We start from the raw sequence: 9,145 nt of genomic DNA, 5'->3' as shown, positions 1-9,145 counted from the left end.
CGACTGCTGCTAGTGCTGCCGATGCTGCTGCTACCCACGCTGCTCTCCACACTTATAAGTCTACCCCAGGATCCCGCCCCCCATTTGTACCTCTGGCGCAGATTCAAGGCGGATCTTTTGCACCTCTGCCCCCTGCTGGGTGATTTTTACATGATTCACAATGCGGACAAGGCTGATTCTCAGTCAGAGGTTGCATCAGACCCTTATGTACACTATGAGGTAAAAAAGACAGGAAACGTACTTATACGTCTTTGGTAGAGGGCGCCATTGCATTAAAAGACGTCTTTGTACGTCTAAGGGAGTAAATGAGTTGAACAAAGTACAGGGTCCTTCACCTGACTACAGATGATCTTCTGGGGACTTTATTTGGTTTTAATCACTTTTGGGGTCTGTATCTATGCACACTCCCTGGTTTTGCTACCTTCCCGGGTACCACATACACACTGCTTAGTTTCTCTGCCTTCGTGGGTACCACATACATATTGCTTGGTTTCTCTGCCTTCCTGGGTACGACATACACACTGCCTGGTTTTGCTACCTTCCTGGGTACCAGTCACACAAACGTCAGACGACTCAGCACATACCGACTGTCTCAGCACTACACACTTTCACTCCAAGGCAGTGCTGTGAACCAACTTACTGACAAGAGGTAGTATTTAGAATTTTAAAAAGTGCTTGAAAGGTTTTGTTCATGTAAAACCAACAGATTATGACATTATTATTATTATTTAAATCAGTTTTAAACAGCATCAGCATAGGTTAAAGATATTATACAGACTATATACGATAAAAAAATACTAAACCACCCTTGCTTTTCCGTCATTTCTTGTATAAGTTAACACACAGATGTATAACATTTGTTTATACAAATATAACGATTAAAAAGTAGCTGATTAGAGTTTTAATTTTGTATTCATTAATCTGTAATAAAAATGGACATATTTTGGTTAATAAAATTAACAAGAAATAAAAGTAAAGGGTGTTCTAATACTTTTTTCAAGATTGTCCTAACATACATTTAATGTTTACAGTATATGTCTTCGGAAGAAGCGCAGCATTAGATTTTTTTTTTTGTTCTCTCTCTTTGACTTCTGAATTTGAATTTCTGTCACAGATGTGCTTGAATTCTATTTTGGATGATTTGTGTTAAACTGCACAAATATTTGAAGAGCCATAGAATTCAAGAATCACACCAGTGCTGCTACTCCTCCGAACGGGTGAACGCCCTTGATTAACAACCTGCGTTGAGGTGGCTTTTGAGATTCGTGGTGTGGGAGAAAAATCTCTGAAGGCATTCTTAGACTTCAAGAGAGGGTCCACAATTTTCAAAGATTCACTTCCGTCTGAATCAGAGGCCTCACTTGTATCCGGAATATATTCATCTCCACTGTCATCTGAGTTGGAGTAATAATGCTTATCCATTCCAAAGTCAGCCTGTTTTTTTAATCTAAAAAACAACAACAACGAAATATAAAGGATAGAAGGCAGGAGACCAATAAAATATATGCAATTTGCTTGTAAGATTCCCTGAAATCTATATGGGTTGTTTACCTGTATACTTTTGGTCCTCCTGAGCCTTGGGATAGTAATATGGTCTGGGTCTGAGGCGCAAAGTTCAGGGGCAGGATTTGACAATGATTCGTCAGAATCTGTGTCGTTATTCCAAGGAAGATTCAGCCCATATTTTTTGTCCAAGGGAGGAGACTGGGTTGCATCAGAGTCCAAGAGAAAATTGAGAACCCATTAAATACTTAATCCCCAGAGGAATCTGCACAGAAAAAGGTCTTAATTCTATTTGAAAAAAAAAAAAAAAACTAAAATATTGATGAATGATATGACAAAATAATGTAATAACAAAATTAATTGACCGTAACAAAAAGCTCCCGGGAGGAAAACTACATTAAATGTTTTTTTAACAGGGCAGTGAAAATATTGGAAAATAAAAACGATAATAAATAAAATAATATAAAAAAAGAATTCAATGTGTATCGATGGACCCATATGAAATACTTATATCGCTATGTACTTATCAGCCATATCGCCCAGCCCAATATGTAACTGCAACTTCAAAACCTCGGGCCATAACAGGATTGTAACATGGGATGCATATCTTCATTCCTAAATTTGTAGATCCCGAGGAGGCTGCTCAATGGTCCTGGTAATCTAAACCTCAACCAATTCGGTCACAGCCAATGTTCTCCATCCTTGTTAAGAAGTTTTGAAATGATTTAATAGATATACTATTGCAAACTATACCAGAATTTTAGACATTTTAAACTTTTGATCACAATTTTACCTATTTTCTAAAAATCTGAAGAATCCACATGCCAAATCACCTGCTGTAGACACATAGGTTCTGTTCTGACAGATAATTCAGTTACAGGTTGTGTACTTAAAGCCAATAAGAGGGCAATGCAGCAGTCGACAACCTGACGAAAGCTTAAGTCTCCCAATGAGAGAACTGTAGTGGCTGGTAGGTTCTTAGATTGTAACATAGTAAAGACATATACTAGGCATAACTGTATATCATATGATGATGAGGGAAAATATTATTAGCTACGATTTATGTCCAGATATATTAGAAAACTTGTCCAACCAGCACAGGTCTATCTAACTGTAATTTTAACATCTCAAGACACGACAGGATGACCACATGATACGCATACCTCCTTTTCAGAGTCTGTCAAAACTTGAGAAGGCTGCTTCGATGTTCTGGTGGCATCAACCTCAGCCGATTCAGTCATTGTCGGTTGTCCTCCATCCTAATGAACAAGTTGAATATTAATTTAATGAATTAAAAAAAGAAAATGGATCAGAATTTTACACATTTTAGGCTTTGGCCACCCAAAACAAAAACTAACAAGTTCACGAATGAAACAAAACCAATTACTTTAGCGCATGACAATTAATCTTCAGTAGAGATATGTTGTGACTGATATTTCAGTCACAGGTTGTCTTTTGAACGCCACCAGGGGCGCAATGGAGCACAGGACAGCCAAAAGTCTTCTTGTCGGACACCTGTAGTGGCTGGTAGGTTCTAAGATTATAACATAGTAAAGGCACATACAACTCCTAACTGTATTTCATATGATAATGAAGGAAAAGATGATTAGCTATGATTTATGTCAACAATAAAAATGGCTCTACGGGGTCCCCACAAACACAAACCTGACAGTTGGGTGTCAGATGGCCAACATACCTGACACGCAATTCAACTCAACTGGACCCCACAACACAAGAGAAAGCTGAGTGAGCCTCAAACCAGACATACACATTCACTGACAAATATCCTGTGACACCAGATATATTAGAAGTCTTGTCTAATCAGCACACGTCTATCTAACTGCAATTTTAACATCTCGAGACACGACAGGATGAGTACACGATACGCATACCTCCATTTCTGAGTCTGTAAAGCCTGGAGGAGGCTGCTTCGATGTTTTAGTAGCATCATAAATTTATTGAATTAATTATATTTGAGGTTGGATTAGATTTTTACACATTTTAAGCCTTAGCCACCCAAAACAAAACATAAGCTCATGAATGAAATAAAACTAATTAATTTCGCCCATGCCAATTAATCTTCTGTAGACACGTGTTGTGACCAGTGTTGTTTTTGGCAGGCATTTTAGATTTTGTCCAAGTCATTTGGACAAAGTGCTGATTTGTTTACATCACATTTAGTCATCCCAATTCGTTATAGTTTTAGTCCAGTTTTAGTCAACGAAAACTAAAAAAAGGGTTTTAGTCCAGTTTTAATCGACGGAAACGCAAAAAAAGTTTTACCCTAGTTTTCGTCAATTTATTCACAAAGGTTTTAGTCCAAGCGGCACGGTGGCCCAACTGGTTAGCAGGATGGCCTCACAATATTGAGGTCGTAGGTACGATTCTGGCTCCGGCCTTCCTGCGTGGGTTTCCTCTGGGTAATTCGGTTTCCTCCCATATTCTTAAAACATGCATGGCAAGTTGCTTGGACACTCTAATTGCCCCTAGGCATGAGTGTGAGCGTGGATGGTTGTTCGTCTATGTATGCCCTGCGATTGGCTGGACACCAATTCAAGGGTGTACCTCGCCTACTGCCGAAGACAGCTGGGATCGGCTCCAACACCCCCCGCGACCCTAGTGAGGAGAAGCGGTACAGATAACGGATGGATGGATGGATGGGTTTAAGTCCATTTGAGTTAAAACAAGGCATTCAAGGTTTCCACCCAATAACAAAGACTTTTGGATGGACTACAAAGGATTCTTCATTACAAACAGAAAAAAGTGGCAACAGTGGAATCAATGCTCACTGCTCCAAAATAAGCAGAGAAGCAAAACATTTTGTTGGGCAACTGTTGTGGCTTTATTTCACTAAAAGCAACATAAAATAATTTATGAACCACATGCTAACAATTTTGTCTCGTCAACGAAAAAAATTCATGTACATCACGTCATGTTTTCGTCATAAAAGAACCTCGTTTAGCTTGTCATCGTCATTAAAAAAGGGGCGTTAACGAAGTATTTTCGTCATAGTCATCAGTGACGAAAACAACACTGGTTGTGACTGATATTTCAGTCCCAGGTTGTCTCCTGAACACCACCAATTGGGCAAGGGGGCGCAGGAAAGCCTGGGGTCTTCTATTTTTACAGTATAGAAAGGCTAAATATCAAATTGAAACAGTGTTTTATATCATGAATATACAGGGTTGGTGCTGGTTCTGGTAGGGAAACCACAACATAAAGATGTCCTTAATTAGTCCCACAATGGGGATATTTGCAATATGGCATATGATGGCCTAACAGGGCCACCGCCCAGAAAAGAGTAACGCAGAACTTTGTAATACTGTCACTCCCTGACCAGTTCGTTGTTCCTGAAGAGCCAAACTTTGACTCAGACCCACAAATTTGAATTACAGATAGTGGACAATGGAGAACTCCCCCAGTCAGTCAGCATGTTCAACTTCCATAGAAACCTCAACATACATTTATTAGATTGCCAAACTAATTGGAAACTACATCACCAGAACACCACAAGTGGGCTCTGTTATTGTACTTAAAGATGCATCTTACAAACCTGTGTTCTCCAAGGCCAGCTGGTCCATAGTCTTAAGTTATTTCTTCGCCAACATCAATGTCTCGGAGCGCAAACAGACAGAGGTGTGGTCTGTCCTCTGTTGTCTTCTTCTTCATTTTACAGTTGGGGTGCATGTGGTCATCATTAACCAGTCTTCCCAGACTGCCATCTTCTTGAGCGGCATCAACACTTAAAATAGATTTAAAAAAAAAAAAAACAATTATTCAATCAATGTCAGAAATTAATCTTTGAGACAATCTTGTGTACACAAAACATAAAAATAGGAAATCCACAATTTTTAAATATTCTAAATCAAATCATACAATAAATTTCTATTGGAATCAGGCCCTATTAACAGCTTGTCTTTGAGACTTCATGGTCTATATTTTCATTTGTACAGATTCAACGCATGAATAAAAGTAATTACCGTATTTTCGCAGTCATAAGCAAACAAAGCGCCCTGTCAGTCGATGCGTCCATTAAATGGACAAAGTACCACTCACGTCCATCAGCCCTTGTCATCAACGAGCTGTTGGAAGTGCATGTTAGCACACCCTGCTGGGCAAAGAGTGAGTTGTCCATGCTTACAATCGACCGTGACAAATACACCATCTGACTATAATGTTTGGGTGATGGTGTTGGAAAAAGCTGGACAAAGGGCCGCTGTCCACAATGTTTTAGTCTGTCTTATCATTTATGTTATTGCAAGCAAGAAACGTCCCAGGTTTAGACAACAGACAAAAAGTCCAAAGCATAACAGCACATCTCTTTAAACAGCCATGCAAATCTCTCTAAACAGCTATGGGATTGTGGGTCTCTGCTCCCAGAATGCATTGCTTGAATTAGCTAAGGCTGAGTGGCTTTTGTATTATTTTCATTTTTTTTGGGTATATTGATGGCATGAGAGATACATGTTTGTGTTAATCTTATTTCTATGTTTCATTGTTTGCTTGTATGATGAGTTTTTTATTTTTTTTTGAAACCGTGACTCTAAGGAGTGTGGTGAGCAGCCAAGTCCCTCCCCTGACGTTGCTTTGTAGGCTATTGCCAATGCACCTAATATTGGCCTGAGCCATTGTCAGCTATTGTCAATAGAGACTTGGCGTCTGCTGCAACAATGGGGTGATTGCTCATGTTATTGGGGCATAGTAGGCTGCTATCGGCTGTGTCAGTGTGGGCAGCTCTGCCAAGTTCATGCTATGCTAACAGCAGCTGTGCTATTGTCTTGTCAGGCGGTGCGTCCAGTATATGTTACAAAGACAGAAATAGCGGCCTCAACAGGTGTTGCGCCCTTTGACACGGCGCGTCTTTTGGGTGCGAAAATACGGTATACATTTTTGCTTAGAGAATGATTTTTCCCCTAACACTTATGGGATGAGTATGTGTTTATTTTTTTAAATAAAAACAAAAATAAGATAACATCTCAATCTTTGCCTCACCTCCAAAAAGACAGTGCCTCTTCCATCCATCTTCCTGCGTTGAGATTTATCAGAATCTATCAATTTTCCTCTGTACTCCATAATAAAGAATAAAGTCGTCTTTCCTGAAAGGGGCCTTGGTAAATACTCCTCGACCTAGTTAACAGGGAAATCAAGATAGCTTCGTCATATTTTTAAGCACACAAATAAGGAGTCATCATATTCATTTGGGCCACTATACTAATGTAGGGTGGTTTGAAACATTGCTTCTTGTGAGGGATAGAGCAGAGCCCTTCTTTATGATTTTAAAGGAACAGACCAGCCAAAATTCATTTTCCAGCATTGCATTAGCCAGTATGTATTAGGACTGAAAGTACAAATGTCAATGGCACCTGGTTACGTAAAAAAAAAACTTTAAGATTATTTAGTTTCATAACAATGACATACACTGTATACACAGTCATATTGGATCGCGTCACGTGATCTCTGTGACGTATAACGTGCTTTACACTAGACTATCAATATCGGACTTGTTCACCGGTCTATTGTGGTATAAAAATGCCGGAGGGCGTCATCAAGTACAGCCTTAATTTAGATAGAACTCCTACCATCAGGTTTCACGCTCACTGAAATAACTTGAAACTGACAAAGAAAAGGTCAAGACACTCTTAATGTAAAATAACCACTTAAAAAACGATGTCAGCTTGGTTATCAGAAAACAATAATATATCTTAGCAAAAGCGTTAACATCATACCTTTAAATGAGTTTATATACTTCGCTTCTAACTCTGCAGTCTTGTCCAGACCCTTGACTGCATGTTCAATAGTATCCTGCTTTGGGGACTTCCTGCATCTCAGGGAAGGCATTGTTTATTCTATAAAGAAAAAAGACAGTTTTGTGTTGAGAATTATTAATACTATAGGCTAAATGGAGTTTTAACAATATCAGTGTAAGAAAAATAAATTATAAATTAAAAAAATATCAATCCCTCCATCACAATTAACGATTTCAACCATAATAGTTTATATTGAAGTTTAAACAACAGACAGATTTATGCAGTGTGACTACAAAAATCTTACCAAAATTGCATTCACAGTAACCTTTGCTTTAAGAATCATGTAATTAACCAGTGAACATCGTGTCTTACACAAAAATTAATGACAGAAATTATCATGGTACTTGCATTCTGTTGTTCTATAACAAAAGTGCAAGCTGTTAGCTCCGCAAAGCTAACGCAACAAGCTAGCGTCCCTCGTGCTCACATTCAATGCAAACCTGACCACCGGATGAAAATACGCGTCGGTTTAGTTCTTTAAATGAGTAAAAGCACCATGACGTTTTATAATTATTCAATGCTTAACTGGAGCTCGTCAATTATGTCGATGTAGGAGCACATGTTTGCTAGGCCAGTGTTGTAGGCCCACATCCATGGTGCTACTTTGTATAGTGTTTTCCACACAACTATCTCTAACCATGAACAAATGCACTGGAGGCATGTTTTGAATAAAAACAAACGAAAAACACTTACCTCTCCGTTTCAACAGCAGTTCGAACTTCGAAGTGGTGATATTCTCCAGCGTTAAGCACCTGCTCGAACTGCGAATAGGTCAAATTCAACAGCGTCTTTTTTCTGTCTTAATAAGGACGCGATGAGAGGAGGAGCGCTTGCCTTTTCGTCAGCACGCCCCGCGCGGGTGGTGCTGCTTTATCACTCTCTATCTGTGCCCGCCCGCCGGCATGTCGATAGAAAAATAATATTCCTTCAAACATTACTTTCATCTTCTTAACGTTTTGTAGTGAATTTAACAGGTTCACCACTTTTTTCAAATACACCAATGGAAAACAGGTCTTAATTGAGGAAACATACAAAGAGCGTCTCACAAACACCTTATGATGAGCAATGTAATTTGATCACGTTTTTTGTCACTGCCTGGACGTCGGTTCACTGGCCTGGTGGCAGTGGCTTGTAGACACTGTCACTGAGTGGGAACGGATCTCAAGGTGGGTCAAACTAACCCAAGCAGTGGATCGGTCCGTTTTTTAAATTTATTAATTTTTTTATTTTATGTATTTATTTATTATTTAATACAAGGGCTTCGGCTCACTACCAGTGGGCGGGACCAAAGAATTTGGGTTTCCTTTGAGCTAGGAGGCAGTCAAAGGCAGTCCAATCCCCGGCAACATAAAGCGCCTAGCTCTGGGGACATGGAATGTCATTTCTCTGGTAGGGAATGAACCCGAGCTGGTGTGTGACTAGACCAGTGGTTCTCAATTATTTCCTGTCATGCCCCCCCTACCAAGAAGAAAACAATTCGCACCCCCCCCACCACAATTTTTTTTTACATTTCGTACTAATGTACATGTTCTTTGCATATTAATGTTAGATTGTCAATAAAATATCTTACCTTAACAAAGCTAAATTGATAAAAAAAATATCATTTTGAGAACGACTATTGTGAGGATCTCGAAACTCAGTACTCTGTGGTGCTAATATTGATGAGATGATAAATATGTTGAAGCCACAGAACAAAAAGATTAGATATTGTTTGGAAATTAATGACGTACATAACAAAGGAATATCAGCCTTGATTGGAGTACATTACTGCATTTAAATTTTTAATAAAAATGAAACAATTATTGATGTTATGACCACTATGAAGAATTTAAAAA

The 9,145-nt window shown here is 39.0% G+C and overlaps 1 long non-coding RNA gene across 2 annotated transcripts; it reads right to left on the bottom strand.

The window, feature by feature from the left end:
• Positions 1-1,317: 1,317 nt before the first annotated feature.
• Positions 1,318-8,145, bottom strand: LOC148315938 (uncharacterized). 2 transcript variants are annotated; one of them, XR_015840511.1, is made up of 7 exons: positions 8,004-8,145; positions 7,230-7,349; positions 6,496-6,630; positions 5,057-5,245; positions 2,667-2,762; positions 1,552-1,768; positions 1,318-1,447 (listed from the first exon to the last, which is right to left on the bottom strand). It is a non-coding gene; the product is annotated as an uncharacterized LOC148315938 (long non-coding RNA). The 2 variants fall into 2 exon arrangements; XR_015840510.1 differs by having other exon boundaries at positions 1,552-1,704.
• Positions 8,146-9,145: the final 1,000 nt, after the last annotated feature.

Source organism: Idiotropiscis lumnitzeri, unplaced genomic scaffold, assembly GCF_059441095.1.
Source record: "Idiotropiscis lumnitzeri isolate Australia: NSW breed Sydney's pygmy pipehorse unplaced genomic scaffold, RoL_Ilum_1.0 HiC_scaffold_33, whole genome shotgun sequence".
NCBI lineage: Eukaryota > Metazoa > Chordata > Actinopteri > Syngnathiformes > Syngnathidae > Idiotropiscis > Idiotropiscis lumnitzeri.
Note: the sequence above shows the minus strand (reverse complement) of the source record. Positions and strands in the feature narration are given on the sequence as shown.